Raw genomic sequence first — 22,638 nt, 5'->3', positions numbered from 1 at the left:
CGTAATGCATGCCTTTTGAAAGGCCACATCTTCCATGCAGTGTGATGAATGCTGTTTGTTCTCTGGGTCGATTTGGCTATATGCCTTAGTGGTCCTATGTTGTATTTTTACTTCAAAATGATAATAAATACTCCATTATTTCCCTGTCCTGTGCTGTCTATCCAAGCCATCTCATTTATAGCATGAGATAACTTGACCTGCAACAAAGCCGATAGAGCCAAAACCTACATGTTGGGGAAACCAAATTTCCCTTTCTATCACTAAAAATATATGCACAGCTTTTTTAGGAACATAGGAGGCTGTTTTGTATTGGGTCAGGTCATCCATCTAGCTCAGTATTGTCTACACTGACTGACAGCAACTCAACAGGGCTTCAGACGGGGAAACTTCCAGCCCTACTTGGAGAAGATGGGGATTTAATTTAGGACCTTCTGCATGCAAAGTAGATGTTCTTCTGTTGAGCTATGATCCTTCCCCTGCCCTCAGGGAATTCCCACACCAGTTTGAGAAACAAACTGTACTACTATTCTTTGTTGCTTCTGAGCTGACTGTTGCAGCTTGCCTGTGGTCAGAGGACCAATAGCACTGGAAATCGCATTTGGACCACAGCAGAAGGATTTGCATACATTGGGGTGGATCCAGAGTTCTGTGAGTGGTGTGCTCTGAAGTCTAAGCTCCCCCGAGTCCCTCAAAAATTTGCTCTGCAGGGTTGAAAAATCATGGGGCATAGCTGAGTAAAGTGGAGTGGTGGTGGTGGTGAAAATCATGCCCCTGACTTCCGTTTGCAGAATCCTCTACTAGATTCATGCCCCTTCCACCATCAGAAGAGGCCCTTAATACATAGAAGGCCCTTAATACATGCAATAGTACATTTGGATCAACACATTGCCTTGATGGTTCTTCAAAGCATGGAAATGGTTTATGAGATAACTGTGGATGTTCCTAGCATCATACTAATATGGCACATGAAACACGATATTTGACAAGATTAATGCATGAGTTAAGGAATACTTTGTAATTTGAGAATTTATGTAAATAAACTATTGGGGGGAAAACAGCATGGAAATTATTAGATATATGTCCTCCAGATGTTGATGGGTAAGAAAGTAATATTGTTGGAGGCGGAAAATGACTTAATGCAAAAATGCTTTCCTTTAAGTGTCTTTTATGGAGGTTGTAAATAAATAAAGCAAACAACTTCCATTTAAGAAGCAAATTGCAGTGCGTGGATGGAATATTACTTGTTGCAGACAGCCACACAGGCAGAATAGAGCTATTTTAAAAAGAGACAGGTGATTATTTTCAGGCCAAGCAACTTTACTAACAGGATAGTTCATCAGAAAAATATTATCTTGGTGAAAATAATGTTTTATGTCCTTTACCATGATCTGCGTGAGCCAGGCAGTCACACAGAGAAATTTATTTAATTTGTATATTTCTGATCCAGTATCACCAAGAACATTTATTCTAGGCCAGTGTTTCCCAAACTTGGGCCTCCAGCTGTTTTTGGACTACAACTCCCATCATCCCTAGCTAGCAAGATCAGTGGTCAGGAATGATGGGAACTGTATTCCAAAAACAGCTGGAGACCTGAGTTTGGGAAACACTGTTCTAGGCAGCAAGTGTTCCAAACAGTTCCTAATTTCACATCATCACATCTATTACATTCAGCTCAGAAATGTCTAAATGTATTTCATGAGCAGTGGCAGTGTTATGTGAAATGCAACATGACAGGAATATTTAAAATTGTTCAAAGCTACACAGTGGGAACAAGTTTGATTGGTGTTAGCCTTCCAGCTTGGGATTTGCATATCTGGAGAAACTCAGAAAACTCAGCTAAGGTTTTGGGCATTGCAGGTGGACTAATGTAGAACTCTAATTTTATTTCTTGGCACATTTTTAACTTAGCTGTATACAACAGCAATAACCCACGCAGGAAGACCGAGAACAATGGCAGCCATTGTTTGGCACTGACAGAGTATGGCTGCATCTTCCTTTTCTCTGGTGTTACACAGATAGTAGTAAATCTAAGATAATGCTCACTTGAGAGACAAGGAACAACCACAGGGGACTTTTAAATAAGAGAAATAGACTCTGAAAGGTGTCAGTGTAAGTGGTTTAAATACTGTATAGGAAAATTAAAACAATACTCTAAGGTCTAAAATATATCTTGTCTTCCTAATTACAGCAAGAGAGAATAAAAATGAGTTTTAGTTTGAAGAAGAGGGATTTGGAGCAAGTCCGTGATATAGGCAAGAAATTAAATAGAAGCATTTTTAAACTCTTTTCATAAATAAATCATATCCTATCTCCCCTAAATGAAGATGTTGCTTGGAAAGGATATATGAACATTAAGGATCTTTTTATGCTTGATAATGGACACAATTCTGTTTCTAATACATGTAAGTTGATGTATATAAGTGCTCAGTATTTCAGAATCTCATAGTAATGTAAATTCAGATAATACAGAAGGATATAGAAGGTTTTGTGGATACCAATCCTATGATTTATGAAGTCAGCAAAAACTGTACCAGAATGAACACTTAACATCACATAATCATGATCTTGTGCGTTCTTAGTAGCAAAGCAAAATAGTGGTAAGGAACAAAAGATAACACAACAATACTACCAGACAACGTGTCCTTGGCAATGGCAGGGATGCCACAATGACTTCACAGAACTCAGTTCATGTTGGAGGAATTGGACATAGAGGAAGGGGTTAATTTCCTTCATGAGTACAAATCACCCCATGTATGAGATAAGCCAACAGGTGCAAGGTCAGTGAACCCAATTACTATGGCAACTGCCCAGTGCCATCTATATAAGTCAGACATAGGCAAACTCGGCCCTCCAGATGCTTTGGGACTACAATTCCCATCATCTCGGATCACTGATCTTGTTAGCTAGGGATGATGGGAGTTGTAGTCCCAAAACATCTGGAGGGCCGAGTTTGCCTATGCCTGATATAAGTGATTAAGGAATGTCAGCTCATTAGTCAGCCAGTGAGTCTTGAGAAGTGAGTCAGAATCTGTGTTACGTCTTGAATTGCTGGAGCAACAGAAATACCTTGTACGGATATATCTCTATCTGAATATATGTCAACATCCAGTACTGTGTTACAGAAGCCTTATCTTCTGCAGTAGTACGGTAAATTATTTTGGCCCTTAAGGTGCCTTTGGGTGCTGACTGGAACTGGGGACAACTTCTGCCATGTGGGTATGTCACTTCAGATTCCCAACAGTTCCTGCCCTTCCCATAACAATGCATATTGCCAGGGAAAGACAAGGGGACAGAGAAATGTAAGGAAGTAGGATATTCAGTGTTCTGATGCTGTTTATACTTGGATCGCATTAGATTGCTTTTTCACTTAGACTACCTCTTTTGTAAGCACAACACTATTCCATCATAGGGGTCTGGTCAGGGCCCTGAATGCGGATAAGATTCTGATTAAAACATATTCCTCACCTGCCACACCCCAGCTCTGCCTGGATTTTTCCTATTACACTGGCAGTTCTCCAGTGGTAGATAAGTAATTCCACTGCTGGTAGATTACCACGGACATAAATTAACTATGCTAGTGTCTAATTTTATTCTGAAGGGAAATTTAGCAATGGTTCTATGCTGATCATAAGGTATAACCTATAGACAGAATATAACCTATAGATAGAATTGTGCTCTTAGTATTCATATTTGCTCTCTAGGGAGCTATTCCCACTATCATCATTGAATATTCAAATCATTTGCACCAAAGTAGCTGTTAAGTAACCCCATTAACTTAATTGGTCATTAGCATAAAAGACTGAATTCCATATTATTGTCTGGATCTATCAATTAAACTCATATACCTGATCTAGGTTAAAAACAGAAATAACATTTTCTGTGGGGTGTTCCTATTAATACACATTTGCCTTATTCAGAGACATTTGCTTTCAATCAAATGTATGTAAATTGCTACCACCTATGTTGCTGAGTTAGGGACTGGTGCAATGTTTACATTGTTTGTTAAGAATTCAGCATTCCACTGCCTTTTAGAATGAAAGTGGTTTGAAAGCAGTGGTGGCCGGCCACATTTTTGCTTGGTAGGGCTGCCATTTTTAACCTTACAGTTTTCACCAGAATGTACAGCACTTATTTAGAGTAGCATGCCATTCCATATGTGCAGAGTGCCATTATCTCCTCTTTTATAAACAAATCAATTAGTCTCTATGGACAAGGAAAGAGCCTCCTTGTAAGCATGCCCAAGTATGATTTTCAGACAAGATGACTCCATAGCTGGTATTTAGAAATTAAGCCATAAGCGAGGTACTACTTCTGGGTTAGCGGACTCAGTAACCCGAAGTGTTTGTAACCCAAGGTACCACTATAATGTATTTGCTATTTTTATCTTAGGAAGGAAGAAGGAAGAAACCTATTGCATGGGGGTTACCCAGATACATACTTTGCAATTTTGTTGTGTTTCTAGATGAATATAGCCTGATGTGGTGCCATACATAAATCATGTCAACACTATAAAGATTAGAATCTTTGCAGCATGTTGCAGCTGTCACATTCTAAGCAGTCATGTGACTAAAGGGTTATGATACCTACATTTTGATTACTCTATCTTCAGTTAAAAATGCAGCTTTGATATCTTAAGGGCCCATGTGCACTTACATGGCAATGAGCCCCATTGGATTTAGTAGGATTTACTTCCAAGTAAGCATGCATAGGATCGTGTAGAAATCCATGAAAACAGGTGTGAAAACTTTGCAGATCAGAGCAAGAAGAATGGATCTTCTGAAGGCAAACTCATATGGAGTAAAGGAAAATTCATAAACGCTCTTTTTTAAGTATATCTTCTATGCTTAGGGATATTTTTGTCAAGATAAACACTTGCATTCAAAATCAGTACAGTCTGAATACTCCTGTTGTTTATGTTTGTGCTAACGGGTTGCATTGCCATTGTCATCACTACAAAGGAAATCAAAATAATAGTTCTGATTTATTACCCCTGGAACTTTTAACCACGAGACAGATTCATTATCTAAACAATTTTAGTACCCATTTTGAATCCCTTTCACTAAGATGGCTCAAAGCTTGCGTGTGCATTTGGATTATAGTGCCAGGTGTGTGTTGCACACCTACATTTTTCAGCTATTAATGAGACATTTTATCATAGCATTTCTATTTACATATACTTTTAGCCATTTTAAACCATTACAAAAGATTAAGCACTACACATTATTTGAAATAAATAAATAAACAATTGTAGACAATTCACACTTTAAATATTGGCCATTACATTATAGTTCTAGTTACATAGATTCTAGTTTAAATTCCATTTCCCTCCCCCCTTTATGTGCATTTGCTTTTTTATTATTCATAGCTTAGTTGTGTCATTTTCTACTGTTACACTGACAGATTTCAGGCCATGGCTTAAAAAGGTGGATGAGTTTTTTGGTATGGCCTCTACGCATAGTTAGTATAATTGCCATGAATCTGGCCAGGTGTAGCTAAATGATTTTTTCAGGCAAAGAACTAATAGCAAAGCTTTTTACGCAGTAATTTCCTTGGTAAGGTTCAACAAAACGAAAACTCATCAGAAACCCTGCTGGGATTCCATCAGCAAGCATTTATTTGCAGTTGCTTCTACACCTGCTTACACAGTAATAATACACCAGTGAGTTAAGTCTCTATGCCAATGCAAATTAGCTTTATTTTGAACCAAACATTGGATTTTAGCACATATCATAAGCAGAAAAATGTGCTGCCACTAGATGGATATAGTCAGGGGGAGGAGGGGGAAATGCGCATATATATATATTGGCTATTGCTATTGCTGCTTTCTTTATGCAGACACGTCCCACAGGATTATCCAGTTGCTACTATTTATAGCATTTATATGGAACATATGCTTTGCTCCACTGGTATAACAAGGAATCTTTTCCATTTCAGTCTGAGCTTCACCATCTGCAATTTGGATTTGTTTTAAAAGATGATCCATATTTCAATCTATGAAGAAATTCCTTGCTTTTATACCATATGGGAATCTCCTTTCCCTGAGATCAATTCTTCTCCATATGCTTTCATTTTATGTATGTAAGGGAGCCCTCTATGCAGCTTTAAAAGTAATTCAGACTGGCTGCTCCATGAACCTTTAATGCAAATATGAAAGTTTAATTGATTTGTCATTTAGACCAAATTTAAATTATAGAAAGGAATGGGGGGGGGAGAACATCAGTTATTAGCTACCCTGTTCCTTTTTGTGGATGTGATCCTGTTTGTTTAAATCCTACTGTTCTTTATATTGTGATGCAATTCTTAAACCATTTCTAGCTATAGACTTCGTTTTAAAATGGCATGTTTACACCAAAGGACTCATTTAGGCACCAAAGTTCCTAGTGGGACTTTGGGCACTTCTTACTGCGTGCTAGGAAGGGTCAGATGGGAGGAAATGGATGGGAGGCAAACTGACCACTCGACTCCATTCCCTACATTTGCTCCTCCATTGTGCAACCTTTTGCCCATTATGGCTGTGCTCAGAGCAGGCCTGCCTCTGCCCCCTGTTCCTCCGAATGGCACTTGGCTCCCAAACCTGAGCAATTTTTAATCCATCCCCCCCCCAACTCTCTCCTGTTCACCCACAGTAGTAAAATAGAAAACGTGGACCATTCTTCCTTCTGGATCTGTTGTTGTATTTCCCCACAAGACCAACATCTAGACTCAGGATGTCGCCAGCACTCTCTGAATTGGCATTGGTGACCACATGCTTGAGGTGGTAAGCTATTTGTCTACCTGAGCTCCACCATAACCAGCAACTTTTCCATCAATGCTCAGCTGGACAAGTGTATTGGCAAGGCAGCTATGGCAATGGCTCGCCTCTCCAAAAGGGTATGGGAGAATGTGGTGCTAACAACCAATACCAAGATGAAGGTTTAGCAGGCTTGTTTGTTGAGCATGCTGCTTTATGGAAGTGAGTTGTGGGCAACTCACACCCACCAGGAGTGACACCTCAATGTATTTCATTTGTTCTGCAGCACATGAAGATTTTGGGCATAGGTTGAGTCTCACTTTCATTTAAGGAGTACTTTGTAGATTTTTTTTAATATACCAGAACTGGGAAAATAATTATTTTCTCTCAGCTGAGGAAAATGGTTAGAAGTTTGCTGGATTTGTCTATATATTGATATGGTATTATTGTATGTGGGAATTTGGGATCAGAAATCCATAGTCATCAGCAAGATACTATATTCAATTGTGAATACCCTCAAGATTTGGCCTGTTATAGCATTGTCAATCAGGTCTGGAGGGTACTGCTTCTTAAAAATATAGTTACCATTTTTTTTAAAAAAAGTTGAAACTAGTGCTGAGCAAAAATCACCACTGGATGTCTGCTCAGTGGGCTGTATATAATAAGCAATTGAAATCCACTTGGTTCCTTAGGGACAGGTGTCTGTATTAAACAAAGACAATACAGAATTGCTACAGTAAGCACCCTAGTGAGCAGTTTCATCAGAAAGGCCAAAGACTGGAAATTGAAAAATTCCTCTCACATATAAAAGCTGAAAAATGCCAGAAGCTATTACAAGAAGCTTGCGTCTCCAATGACTGCTCTTTACCAGCTATGTGAATAAATACAAGACACAGAATTTAATTCTCATTTCTCTAATTCTCTAATATCTTAAGAGTAAAGATTATAATGACTATCTAGAAAAAAGAAGAACACTCGCTCTGCTGTACCATACAAGTGGAATTGTGGGTAGGGGAATGATATTTTCCCCAAGTTTGGGGAAAGCAAAGTACCCGGTATTTCCAGTGGTTTTTTTTACGGGGGGGGGGGGGTTAAAACCAAGTTCTATGTTTATAATGTGGTTTTAGCTGCGGTAGGAAAAACTGAAAACCCCCATTTGTGAAACTGCAGCTTAAACAAGCCTCACAGGAACAGGCGGTTAGTGATGCATAGAAGGGACTATAGTAAGTGGTCTGTGTATCAAGCCCTGAGAAACACCTCCTTTTCTTTTTTTTCCTTTTTAAATTGAAATATAACTGCAAAGGTTACACTAAATCCAAACCATGGCTTGTAGAATATGAATTTAGACAATAAAAAATGAAAATAATCCGATATTTCTAGGTTATATAGAATAGGAATATTGCAAGCATATTTTCCCACTGACTAAATTTAGCAACTATGTTTCAAATAGAGACAACCCTTAGGTGATTTGCTTTTTTATAAAATACATAAATAGTTTTTGAAGATTAGGCATAGAACCAATATGTCCTAAATCTCTGTTTCCTTTTTGTTGTAATAACATTGTGGTCCTCAGGGATGACAAGAAAGAATAGTTTCATTTACTGGGTCTTGAATTTTAGTGATTTTTAGGCCTATAATTTTGTGGCAGAGAACCAGAATATTACTTTGTAATTTATGTCCAAGACCACAAGGAAAAAGTATTGTAGTGTGGCTGGAAGTACAGCTTGATGTTGTCCTATTGATCTATTCATTTATTTGTGTAGCACCATCAGAGAGTGTGCTCAGTGTTCGACAGAATACAAGAGAACAGTTCCATATCCTGAAGTACTTACAATCTAAACTTCAATACAAGGGAAACAGAAACCGGAGGCAGGATACTAAATAAAAGAGCAAAGTGCAGGTTTTAATGGGATGTGCTTAGACTTAGTTATGCATTCAGTTTCTAATAGGGCATGAAGAGTACGGAAGAAGCCGAAAGCACCAGCCTGAAGATGACGAGTGAGACCTCGTCGAAACGTCGCCTAGACACCCCAACTTTTACACGGGAAGACACCCGAGGACACCAAAACCTGCATATATATATATATATATATATTTGCTTTCGTAGATTTTCACGGGTACAGGAATGCAGGTTTTGGTGTCCTCGGGTGTCTTCCCGTGTAAAAGTTGGGGTGTCGTCGAAACGTCGCCTAGACACCCCAACTTTTACACGGGAAGACACCCGAGGACACCAAAACCTGCATATATATATATATATATATATATATATATATATATATATAGTAAATCATTTAAAGAAATAAATGATTTTTTTTGGTAAACTACTCATTATCTGATTACTTAAAGTTCATGAATCTTACTACATCTGATTAGATAACATTATCATGACTCTCACTATGTAATGTCATGTCATGTCATGAATCTTCTTACATTCTATTGTTTCAATGAGCAGGAGTCAGCAAAACAGAACCCACAGATGGCACCTGAGGAACTTGTCCCCTCCCCACCTTCCCAGAGGAAAAACATCTGTGATAAGGTAAGAAAATACACTGATGCTGTGAGACTTCAGTAGAAGACAGAATTTATGGGAAGCTAGGATGAGAGCCCTTGAAGTTCACAATCCTGATCAGTAATGGTAGGAAGTATGAAGATTTCCTCCCATCCAAGATCTAAGCACATAGGAACTAGGGCTCTGTGAAGGTTTTTAAGAACCATTTTTATTGCTTTTGAACTCCCTGTTGCCTTTCATGAGAATAAAGCCCTTCTTTAATCCTGCCCAGCAGTTTAGCCTACTGGAAGAGCTTATTTCTCAACAGCTGCCACCATTGGGTTTGTGTTTTTTGAACATGGTAAGTGGTATATAAATACTTTAAAATAGATAAATAAATGTATGTTGAGGGGAAGACCCTTGCTTAACTGGGTCTTCTCTGGACACTTTTAAAGAAACTGAGTTACAAAACAAACTGGGAAGCCTTTCTTTGTGATGACAAGAATGCATTAAAAAAAACATGAAATGAAAGACGTGCACTAGTAGAAAATAAGTACGTAATTAGGAATAACATGAAAATAGAACCATGAAAATGCCCTGTATGCTCCTCAGTGCATATGAGATGCTGAAAACGGTTCCCCAGATGTACATTTTTCAAGAGCATTTATAGCGTCATGCAGGGGGGTTAAGTTTAGACGCCTCTAAGTTTTCCAATTCTTAACCGTTTTTATACTTGAGTATAACAAAAACTTGAGTACCACTGTTTCAGAACAATACCAAGCCCAAACCCAGAGGTAGGAGCAGCTGGCATGGTGAGGTGGCCCTGCGGCCCTGCCCTTCTAACAGTGGCTTCCAGTCCCAATCTCATCACTGCCTTGTACCACCCTGCATGGTCCTTGTAAGCTTGAGTGTTGCCATTACTGGGAGAGTGATTCAGACTCATTGCATCAGCTGCTTCTGATGCAGAGAGTGGCAGGGGGAAAGGTGGACTGAAACAGCTAATTATTCGCATCATGTAGATACAGCTTCAGTGGAAAGCTAGTTGCTCATATCAGAGCAGAAGAGTGTAGCTTAGAAGTGATAAGCCATGTACTGTTGTCTGTAGTATTTGCACAGCTATTGATATACTGTATCTCACATGCATGCACAAGGGAATGTAATGTTTAAGGCAAGTAATACGCTGGCTTCTTCTGGAGTACAGCCCCCGGCACCCCCCAGTCTGTACAAACCCAAAGTCCTAAACTGTGCAGCTCACAATTAAATATTTTAAAGCAGCCTGAAGCTTGGCCACCTGATTTCTATGTGTTTTTTTAGCTGAGGTCTCTAAGAAAAATGAAAACTACTTTATAAATTGTCAGTGTTAACAGATTGACCAAAATGCTTCCTGTTATGTTAAGTGTCCTTGAGACTGAAATAATTACAGTTATCTCTTTGAAGCACCTGTCAAGCGCTTTGACATCTATTTATTCCTTCCATATTCTAGGAATATCTCAGATAGTCATATTCAACCTGTTCTTCCCAGCGCAGTCGGCAACAGTTTTTACTGATGCCGTTCCAATCAAAGGCCATCAGTTTTATAGCCTTAAGGCACTTATCCAGGTGTCAAACAAAATTTGATTTTTACCTCTTTGCATTCTTCTGAAGTGTAGATGACTCATGCTCAGTAGCATTATTCCAGACATAAGCAAACCCCATGCCTTCCAATTACAATAAATTATTCTCACTAAAGCAATTGTTGCAATTTCTAAACATACTGTCAGTGAAGTAAGCCAGTAAAGTATCACTTCAGTTTTAAACCTCTTATTCAGTTTGGATTAGGGCTCCCAGTTTCTAATGTGGCTATGTAGCAAAAAAGGGCTATGTAAAATCAAACTCCTGTTATATGTTTTATTTAGAATTTTTTTTAAAAAAGGATGAACTTTCAACAAATGGACGTACTTGGTATCAAGTGGCAAAAACAGTACAAAAGCAACCTATTAAAAAACAATTGCTCCTCCTCTCCCAAATAACAGTGCCAAAGGAAAAGTGCAAATGGAACTTTTTTAAAAATAATAATATCTCAGCTGTTATAACTGAGCAGTCTTCACTGGAAAAGAGGACAGCTTTGAATAAAAATAGACCATAAATAAAACATGAGATGCACATTGCAAGGTGTGTGGTTTTTTGTTTTTTTTAAAGTTGACTGTTCTGTGTGATCTAAGGTGATGAATATTATACAAAGTAAGGGGAAGAAAATGAACAGAACTCTTTTATTACATGCTTCTCCCCAGCTGTGTGTAAATCACTAGGATTCCTTATTAAGCCTCCCAAATAACTGATAAGAAGGCTAGCACTGGGGGCATCATGTCTTCACCCAGACTTCTGACTTTCCTACTGAGGAGGACAGAGGCAGAAGTGTGTAGAGGTAACAGGATGTCCCAGGAGGTGTGCTGTCTTCTTGTTGCAAAGATTCACAATGTGACTGAGAAGTTGTCAAGGGTGGCAACGCGAGAACAGGGCCTTTTCTGCAGTGGCTCCCTGCTTGTGGAATGCCTTCTCCAGGGAGGTTGGTCTGGTGCCTGCACGATAGAACTTTAGGCACCAGGCAAAAACATTCATCTTCTCCCAGGCCTTTTGGCTGATTAAACAATCCATGGCCTTTAAACTGTGCCTGGAGGGCGGGATATTGTTTTTGTTTGTTATTATGAGATGTATTTTTTGTGTTTTTTATATTGTGATCAGCCCTGTGATCTTTGGGTGAAGGGCAGTATTGAAATTTAATTAATAATAAATAATAATCTAAACAGACAAAATAAAGCCAGTAGCATTATCCCTACAGTTTTAGGACATGGGTAACAATTAACACTACATTTAGAAAATAATGGGTAAATGGGTTTGATCTAAACTTGGTCATGCTTACTAGAGTACACTCACTGAAATAAATGGAACTTAAATTAATCATGACTTACAAGTCCCATTGATTTAATTTTAGTGGCTCTACTGAAATTATGGTTAAGTCGCAACCCAACCATAAAAATATATATTCCTATTTTTTTCTTTTTCTTTACATTTACATTTCGGTAACATTATCAAACTACTACCTCGCCCAAATATGGATATGGATATTTTTTGTGAAATGTAACCTAAGCCAAGCATACATTGTTGTCAGTGGAAATGAAGCCAGAGGAAATATATACTGTCAGAGAAATCTTTATTGTGGGCTCAGTGTTATGGCTTTTCCACTGATGAATGATAGCAAGATCCTAGCTATGAATGCTGATGATATCCAAAAGCAACACATCATATACAGTGTATATAGTTGTAGGGAACAAAATAATTTGTCATAAAGCAGCCCATGCTCTGAGTTATTTACCGATACTTTCCAATCCCTTTGTGAACGATTAATGCACTATTACATTAATAGTGGTTGGCATTTTCCATTTTCCTTTTTGGGAAATATGTATATTAAATGAATCTTTACTGTAAGTGCTTAATCTGGCTTAAAACCACACAGAGAGGACAGTTGCCATAAGGCTCTGAGGACAACTGGGACTCTGGAGGAACTGAGTGGGCTTTGTCCAACTCATTAAAAAGTGTGTTTTCTTTTGAAAGCAAAAGAAAGGAGGAGTGATATTGTCTCTATAAATGTTTTTAAAAGGTGAACTTGTTGGCTCAGCTCTTTTTTTTATTACTGACGCTGCAGTGTAAGAAGATGATGCTGTCCAGCTGGGTCTCCCACCTGTTCTTATCCTTGCACAAAAGGATTGTGAAGCAGCTGTAAAGCTAAAAATGAAGACAACATCTGTTGGATAACTGGTGTTTTCCAATACAAAACTCTATTGTTACAAACAATTATGTTCATTGTATCACTGAACTGAAGACCCCTATTTCAGAACTCTTTAGATTTGCACTTGCATAAACAGATCAGGCCTTTAGTACACAAACCACCTTTCCCCCATGTCACTTGAAAGGCTTTTTGAGTGGGTTGCAGAAAATACAAAGATGTGCAGTTTTACAGCCTTGTATAGAGTATTTTATTAGAACTACAATATAATGTCCTTGGATTGCTGACATAATGCTATGGTTTGTATTTTTTTATTATTGATATAGCACTCAGTACATACATTTTATCTGAACATCTTTCAAAGGATGAAGGCAACCGTCTGTGGCTGCATTCTGCTGAAGTGAGTGGTAAAACATCTTATGGTTCTAACTGTTATGCACTATGAACTGTTGGTATTTTATTCCCTTGCCCTTTCCAATGGCTGTAGTAGTGTATTCCTACGAAGGTATCACATCACATTCTGGAATACAGGTTTTCATCCCCAAAAGGGACATGGGTGCCGCTGCGGTCTAAACCACTGAGCCTCTTGGGCTTGCCGATCAGAAGGTTGGCGGTTCAAATCCACGCCACGGGGTGAGCTCCCATTGTTCTGTCCCAGCTTCTGCCAACCTAGCAGTTCGAAAGCATGCCAGTGCAAGTAGATAAATAGGTACCACTCCGGTGGGAAGGTAAACAATGTTTCCGTACGCTCTGGCACTCATCATGGTGTCCCATTGTGCCAAAAGCGGTTTAGTCATGCTGGCCACGTGACCCGGAAAGCTGTCTGTGGACAAACGCTGGTTCCCTCAGCCTGAATAGCGAGATGAGCGTCTCATCTCATTGTTGCCTTTGACTGGACTTAACGGTCCCCGAGTTCTTTACCTTTACCTTTTACCTTTCATCCTCAAGCCAGTCTAAGGGCCTTAACTTCAGTAAACTTTTAAGCACAGGGGCAATTCACACTTTGGTGCAGTGGCATGAGAACTGCATCCTAATGACCTCTTTGCTTGTCACTTTGGTAATAATACCAAGCCTGCTTCCATGTCACTGTCAGTAACCTTCAACCATCCCTCATCATTGGCCACATTGACTGGCGGTGATGGGAGCTGTAGTCTGACAACATCTAGAGAGAACCACATTGGCTTTCCTGGGGGCTTAATTTGTATCTACAGGATCCTGTCAAGAATCTAAACATAGGCAGCCACAAGTTTTCCCATATTCCAAGGGAAGAGAGAGATGGGGAGGATGAACTGCACTTAAGGAAAAACAACACAATTAAATCACTGTGCTTGAATTCAACACAGAGCTATGAGCATGCCACTAAAACTATTGTTTCCTTTCCTTATTTCCCCCCTAAAGCCAAGGAACTTTTTTACATTTTTACATTTGTAAGGTGCAATGTACAATATATAATTAAATAAGTTTAGATTGTATTTCTAAAACAACAACGGGACATAAAGGAGGATAAACCATGCACCCAAGAAAACAAAAGCTATGTGTTACATCAGGATGTGATGGCTGTTGAGGAAGCTTTAAGCACTCAAATTTATTATGGCTTACAAAGCCTGTCAACTTGCTGCGGAAAGGAAAACAAAGGAGGAGGTATTATTAAGATCAGTATCTAATTTATTATTCTTGACCTCATCAGTTAACTCTGTTGAGCAATTTTTAGTATTATTTAATTATATCATAAATGTAAGTATCAATATTCCCAGGACATTTCAACTTTTACCCTTTCCCTACATGTATAATTCTTTCTATAAAGGAAGAATTGTTTCCTTCATTGTCCACAAATCTTGCAAATAAAACAGTAGCAGAAGGCTATAAATCCAATAGTTCTATAAATCATGTCAGCTGAGACACATGAAATATTTTCTAATGCACTTCAGAATGTGATTATCTTGAAAGACACCCTCCTTCTTGTAATTCAGTATTTCAAGATGAATGAAAAAAATTAAAGCTAGGACTTTTAAAAGCTTGTTTTATTATTTTCCAGCTGCATATGCACAAAGAACAAAGTTGAGCTCAGTTAAGGTGAATCACAGGCTCCAGCGGTGCACTCCTATGCATGTTTCCTCAGGAGTAATTGCCACTGTCTCCAGTGAAATACCCTCCCTACTCAGTGTCTATGGGATTGTATCCCAAGTGTAAAATACCGTATTTTTCGCTCTATAACACGCACATCGTTTTTAGAGGAGGAAAACAAGGGAAAAAACATTCTGAATGAAACAGTGGATGTATCATTTTTGTGCTTCATGCTGTGGCCACAGACATGTGATCTGATGGTGAATTTGGGGTGACCCAATGCAAAAATTCTGAGAATCCCTGTGGATCCATGCTTTGTAACCACGTTTTTGCACCATTGCAGCCCCAGGCAACAGTGGGTGTGTGATTTTTTGGGGGGCAGGCTGTAGCCATGGACATGCTATGTGCTCTGATGGTGAATTTGGGCTGACCCAATGCAAAGATCCTGAGGATCCCTGTGGATCCATGTTTTGTAACCACGTTTTTGCACCATTGCAGCCCCAGGCAACAGTGGGTGCGTGATTTTTGGGGGGCAGGCTGTAGCCATGGACATGCTATGTGATCTGATGGTGAATTTGGGGTGACCCAATGCAAAGATCCTGAGGATCCATGTGGATCCATGCTTTTTGACCACATTTTAAGTGGGGAGGGAAGGAAAAACACAGAACGGACAAGGAGCACGAGAGGGGTGTGCAGAGAAGCAGCTCGCTAAGAATGCAGGAGAGGGGTATAACGGGAGGGAGGAAAGGAAGTCAAAAGTTTTCCCTCACCTACCCACCCAAGCCAGCCAGCTCGCGCGTTCTCTTTTTCTCTCTCTCTCTCTCTCTTGCATGTTTTCAGCAGCACTGGCTGCTTTCCCCTCTGCTTGCCTGGAGGGGAGGGGCTTTCCCTGCTCTTTGTTCCGTTTGAGCAAACACAGCAAGGAAACAGAGGCGGGTGGGCAGTAAGACCCTGAGGCAGAATGCAGGAAAGCAGCCGCTTCCTCTTTTCAGGTTTCCTTTCTCCGTGAAGCGCAATTAGATTTTTGCCTATTTTTTCGGCTCCAGGGACCACACATTCGCTCAATAACACGCACAGACATTTCCCCTTCCTTTTTAGGAGAAAAAATCTGCGTGTTATAGAGGGAAAAATACGGTACTAGCCATATTGAATTCAGTGGCGTTTTTTATTTGACCTAGGAATTACCACACACATGAAGCTACAAAAGACACTGAAGCTTAAAGAAATCTGGTTGTCCTGTGCACAGGGCCGGCTCAAGACATTTTGCTGCCTGAGGCAAAAGACAAGATGGTGTTCTTCTTCATTCCATTCATATACATCAAGCAGACAAAACTAGAAGCTGAACCTTATATGAATACTGCTGGTGCCCGTTGTTGCAACAGAGAATAGCAGGCTAATTTAGGGGGCACCACTCCTCACCTCCCAGCAATTGCTTCCTGAGGCACCTGCCTTACTCTGCCTATGCATTTGGAAAGCATTTTTAAAGAATAATTCAAGGCAGCACACATGGAAGTGGCACCAAGCTAGAAGGGTCCTTAACACTTTTCTCTTCGAAGCTGGTATAATAGACTACGGCAATTAGACTTAGATGAAAAGTTAATACAGAAGTGCAGGAAAGCTAGAGGTGATCCCACATTCAGATGCATTTGTTAATGTCTGGCCCCATTCTGTGGGTGGGCAGTATCATAGACCACTAGCATTGACCTCTTCTTTCTGGAGGGACATTTTTCCTTTTGCTTCTTGAATGACATATTTTTTGCTGTGTGTGTGTGTGGTGGATAAAATATCGTCATGGACGACTCTGCGGTTGTGGCGCTCATCGCGCTTTACTGGCTGAGGGAGCCAGCGTTTGTCCGCAGACAGCTTCCGGATCATGTGGCCAGCATGACTAAGCCGCTTCTGGTGAACCAGAGCAGCACACGGAAACGCTGTTTACCTTCCCGCCGGAGCAGTACCTATTTATCTACTTGCACTTTGACATGCTTTCAAATTGCGAGGTTGGCAGGAGCAGGGACTGAGCAACAGGAGCTCACTCCGTTACGGGGGTTCGAACCGCCAACCTTCTGATTGGCAAGCCCTAGGCCCTGTGGTTTAGACCACAGTGCGGTACTCTTTAAATGAAAGGCTATCATAATTGTTCAGCTGGTTATCATGATCAGGGTCAGAACCATAGTACTATCAAAACCATATGCTTATAGCAGCCTAATCAAGTGCTTAAGTTTAGAAAAGAAGTTGATAAGATCTAGTGGTAGATTCTGAAAGCTGACATAAGGAAACATCTTATCCACTATTTCCACTGTTATGATCTGATTCAGTTCTGGAGCAGCAATATTCACAGTGCAAACATTCCAATTTCTGATGAGCATATATGCTTAACATGAGTCTTATGGAGCTGGAGAGAATGGAAAAGCATCTGATTGCTCCTTTTACTTAATTCTAAGATTGTCTCCCTAGCAAAAGGACAATTTTGTACTTGACAAATAATATTTAGTGGCACTGTGGGTTAACAGAGCCTAGGAATTGCTGATCAGAAGGTCGGCGGTTCAAATCCCTGTGATGGGGTGAGCTCCGGTTGCTCGGTCCCTGCTCCTGCCAACTTAGCAGTTTGAAAGCACGTCAAAGTGCAAGTAGATAAATAGGTACCGCTCTGGCGGGAAGGTAAAAGGCGTTTCCGTGCGCTGCTCTGGTTCGCCAGAAGCGGCTTAGTCATGCTGGCCACATGACCCAGAAGCTGTACGCCGGCTCCCTTGGCCAATAAAGCGAGATGAGTGCCACAACCCCAGAGTCGGTCACGACTGGACCTAATGGTCAGGGGTCCCTTTACCTTACCGGTATATCAGTAGGCATAGCACAGTGAAGGCCAAATTAGGTGTCATTTACAGAATGCATGGGTGCCTTTTAGAAAGTGAATAGCAGGCATGGGAGAAGTTCTGGATTTGGACACTGGTGGGACCAGGGTGGACTTTAACCTGCAGTGGTATTGATGCCAGATAGCCTTTGGTGCCTTCTATTGAGGGGGAAATCCCATTCATATGACGGAACAGTGCTACAGCCCCCATAATCTCTGCTGAGGTCCTCAATCTGGATTGTGGTCCTCATGTTTACTATTTGTTTTTAATTATTTACTTTTAAAACAGTAATCCACATAATTGTTAATTTCACAAATGGTATCTTGCCTAGTTTGGCCTGAGAACTTGGTACTTTTGTTTGTGTCGCTGCTGTGAAAGGAGTAGGGAATTGCTTGTGCCACTGCTGCAATATGAGGGGAATAGGGAATAGCATACTCCTATGCAAGTGCAAAAAAAATACACGAGCTCTTTCACTGTCTGTAACTGGGACAAGGTCTCTGTATGTGTCTGGAAGATCCTATGGAATTCCCCATTTTTCTTGTTATGACTATCACATGATCTAGACAATGGTACATTTTATCAAAACAACCAGTTCAGATTCATCCTATACATTGCTTAACCTACTCCACTAATGCCCATGTTCTCTATAATTATTTTATGCATTACAGATAGTTCAGCAAACTCATATAATAAAATTCAGTAAAGTTCCATTATGTCTTACTGGAATAAACTTTTCTTGTCATGAGCTCTTTTTCTTAATAACATGTCACTTTGAATTGCATTTAAAACTAAGTGCTGAAGCAATTTCCTGTGCAATAAGAAGAATTTACTGCCTCTTTCTTTATTCACCAACATTTCATCCTCTACAGTAGAAAAATTACAAATCTGGCCAATTAAAGTGTGGGTTGTATTTCCTCCCAACTTTATTACTGATGTTCACTTAGCCTAGAAGAGACATAACAGCTTTAATTACTATCACTGTTTACTTAGAAACAGTAGTACAACACATTTACCAAAAGAAAACCTCGTCTTATAGCTAAAGGACAAAGTTCTCAGGATGAATGAATGAATGAATGATTCTCTTCTTGCAGGTGTGGAACTTTAATGTAGCTATCAGTCTGTTTCTACAGCTGCTGATCTTTAACACCTGTCAAGCAGCCTGAGCTGTGGTTGATTTTGCAGCTACAAAATGAGTGAGTACAATTGGCTACAACCAAATTTGTAATTAGTTTTCTTCTACTACTTCTCTAATAGAGTAAAAAATCATTTCCCTGACCCCAAGAAAAGTCTCAGAAAGATGGGAACCCACCAAATAGTTAACCATTGATGCCCATGTAACACGTTGGCTCTGATTTTACTCTAATCTCCCCCAGATTCTATTTCTGTGAGTTTTAACCTGAAGAGGCCTGTGTAACCTAGTTTTAAAATGCAGGGACATCTTCTACAGCTGAGTAATTTTGGTGATCATTCATATCAATTTAGTTGCCAATTTAGATTTGTTTTCAAAGGTATTTCTAAGGCCTCCACAATATTTTCAACAAGAAGATGACCATAGGCAGCTTTCATATGATTGACGAAATCTCTGTTGGAAAATACTTGTATCTTATTTGCCAACAGCCATAAGAATAGGTTTCATCCTCTTTCTATGTTCCTCTTGATGGAAACATGCTGATCAGGACACGTAAGTTTTTATAGAGACTTTTTGTATTAATGGGACTGGCGGTTATCAACTATGTATGTGTGAGTAGGCTAGTTGTTGTCTCACCTTTATTATTGTAGATACACCCCTGCTTTAAGCCATTTATATACTGCCTTCTTTTGTATATTATTTACTACAAAGGTATGTCTCAATCATGAATTCTCAACATATTTTTATTTTTTATTTTTATTTTTCTTATTCTACTTGTTAATTTAGTGCCATTCTGCTTTACAGTAGTACCTTGGTTTTCAAATGCCTTGGTACTCAAACAACTTGGAACCCAAACACTGCAAAGTAAGTGTTCTGGTTTGAGAACTTTTTTCAGAAGCTGAACTTGCTCTGTTTTAAGTGCCATACTTCCGTTTTGAGTGCCACACATCTGTTTTGAGTGCTATACTGACAATTTGAGTGTTACGCTTCTGATTTGAGTGCCACAAGGTTAGGGTTTAGCTGTGACTCCTGCATTGCAAGGGGTTAAACTAGATGACCCTTTGGATCCTTTCCAACTCTACAATTCTATAACAGAAAATATTACATTTATGGTAGGGTCATTTTAGATAGTTGTCATAGTGGGGAAACTTTCTTGCCTCAAGGGCTACATTCACTATTGACCAACTCCCCAGCATCTGCATGGAAATGGTGGATGTGGCCAAGACAAAAGTGGGCATAGCCAAATAGGAATGACTCCCCTCCCCCGACATATCCACATGCATACATATAGCACATACAAAAACACACAATGCATGAATACACACACTTAACAAGGGCAGACTTGGGTACTATGGTGCCCTCTATGAGGTGAAAATCCACCACCACCACAACCCCAGCAAGGCAAGTCTAGGCAAGCCTCTCTAGGCATGTAGAAAGTGCCACATCTTTTAAGCTAGTTTTAGTTTATTGTTGATTTAAATTCATTTTTTTAATGTTTTAAATAAACTCTTACCACTGATCTTAATTCTTTTTGCAGCCCGCTTTGCAGTTTTCTTGCGATTCAGAAGTAAATTAATGTTGTGGAATAAATAAATAAATGAAATAAAAACATGAAGGCCTTTTATATCTATAAGCAAATGTTAAAAACAGTAGTGGACATTTTTTATCTTGGCATTTTGATCGAGTAGCCCATGAATAAACTGCTGTGGTGTTCAACAGTATTGGCTGAACTGTTCTTGAATTTCTGCTGCACATGTACAGGGATTGTTGTCTAGGTTAAAAACCCCAAACTGCTCTCACAATTTGGCAGCATAAACAAAGCCTAAATAAATATTAATTGTTGGCCTAAGATACATGTATTATGCCATAATCTCAAGGAGGAAATCACACACAAACACCAAGTACAAAGTTTTCAATGTGACCTATCAAGAAGAATTTAGCACAAAAGTTCCATTAAAAATAAATAGAGCTGCAGGTTTAATTTTCACAGACTACAGCTGAATATGTACCCTGAGTCTATTTTTCTCTTCTAAAATTGAACCAAGTTAATAATTTATGTGGTTCAATTTTTGAATTATTCCTTGGCTGATTTCTAAAGATGGAATGCATTATTTCCTAGGATTTCTTGAAGAAGAAGAATTTAGAGGGCAATCTAATTATCATTTCTAACAACCAAATGATTTGTTTGGATCCTTATAACATCCCTTTCACCATTAAGGTCTGAGTATCATCCCTAGAGCAATGTAAAGTTATTTAGAGAGGGAAATAATAGAATGGCAAGAGAGTCTAAAATAAAATTAAAACTGTTTTTGTATTGTGCATAACATCTAGCTGCAATAAAATGCTGCTGTTTAAATGAACTTGGGAGAGTTACAGCCTCCTGATCATGAGGGGTCACATTGCATCTTGTCAGCATGTTCTGCTGTTCAGAAGTGCTCACAAGTTCAGAAGACTTCACTTATGTTCTTTCTGCAAACGCCTTGCATGAACTTTCCTGCTATACATTTTGCAACCTCTTGGGAAAGCCATCAAAAGGAAAAGATTAATGGGCCTTGTTCTCCAGCCCTAAATGCCGCTGGCTTTATACTGGTTTAATTCCTGTAACATTTGCAACATTACTCTCAGCTATTGATTAGACTATCATTGTTCTATAACTTTATGGGGGGGTGGGGGAGAACAAGAATTTTATTTGTCCCAAGCAGGTTTCCAGAAACCTTTATGAAAGTTTCTGTCATAGCTCTTATTTTAAAGTTTTTAAGTATTCCCTCTTGACATATACATAGAAGATCTGGGGATTTTATATCAGCCTTTCTGCCAGCCCCCCCCCCCTTTTTGCTGAAAGTTATCAGAAGAAAACAGCCATATCACAGTTTCCAACCAATGTCTTCCAAAGCCAAAAATATAGCTTTCATTCTCTTTTTCACAGGTGCATTAATTTACATTGGATATTGCACAGCATATTACCTTTTATTTTGAAACAAGGTTAAAAATACAAGCAATAAAAACATATCCCAATACAACAAAATCACTAAGTCCTTAGTACAGCATGGATAAGTTTATGGGACAATTGGAGGAAGACAGCCTAAGAAGCAGCTTATTAACTCCTGAGAGTATTTGGACATATAAGTTCCAGGCCTGAATATTCATGTGCTATCTTAACACTTAGGTCTTAGCACCAGCATTGCTCTACAATAAGTTCATCAACCCAGCTCTGGGCATTTGTCAGACAAGTCACCTGCCGCTAAACCAGTAGAGGGAGCACAGAACACATGATTAGATCCATTTAATGAGCAAGACTGTTCAGATGCTTAAAGCTAAGCACTGGCTTAAGTGCTTAGCAGCTCCAAGTGCTCTATATCATTATGACGGAATCCAAAAATGTTCATCACCTGCATCATCATGACATTTCTCTGTCAAATTTATGACTTAGCTAAAAGGGAAGTAATGCACAACTGACTTCATAATTGACCTTCGGCAAACTGATCAACTTTCACTGTTCCCTTCATATGTCTTACACATTAAAAATCTATTTTTTGAGCATTTTTTGAGCTTTTTCCTGTTCCCAAAGGAACTAAATTGAACTTTAGCTCCTATGGAGGCAGGGAACAAAACCTG

The 22,638-nt window shown here is 39.4% G+C and overlaps 2 long non-coding RNA genes across 3 annotated transcripts in view; one reads left to right on the top strand and one right to left on the bottom strand.

The window, feature by feature from the left end:
• Positions 1–22,638, top strand: part of LOC309368102 — a 114,883-nt gene that overhangs the window by 64,743 nt on the left and 27,502 nt on the right. Inside the window, exon 3 of the long non-coding RNA XR_014167527.1 lies at positions 9,183–9,266. This is a non-coding gene — a long non-coding RNA (uncharacterized lncRNA). The remainder of the gene's footprint in view (positions 1–9,182; positions 9,267–22,638) is intronic.
• The window catches only part of LOC309368115, a 45,244-nt gene that overhangs the window by 17,834 nt on the left and 4,772 nt on the right, over positions 1–22,638 (bottom strand). The gene's annotated exons all lie outside the window — the stretch shown is intronic.

Source organism: Podarcis melisellensis (genome assembly GCF_964234715.1).
Source record: "Podarcis melisellensis genome assembly, chromosome: 4".
Lineage (NCBI taxonomy): Eukaryota > Metazoa > Chordata > Lepidosauria > Squamata > Lacertidae > Podarcis > Podarcis melisellensis.
This window is presented reverse-complemented; position numbering and strand designations above follow the sequence as displayed.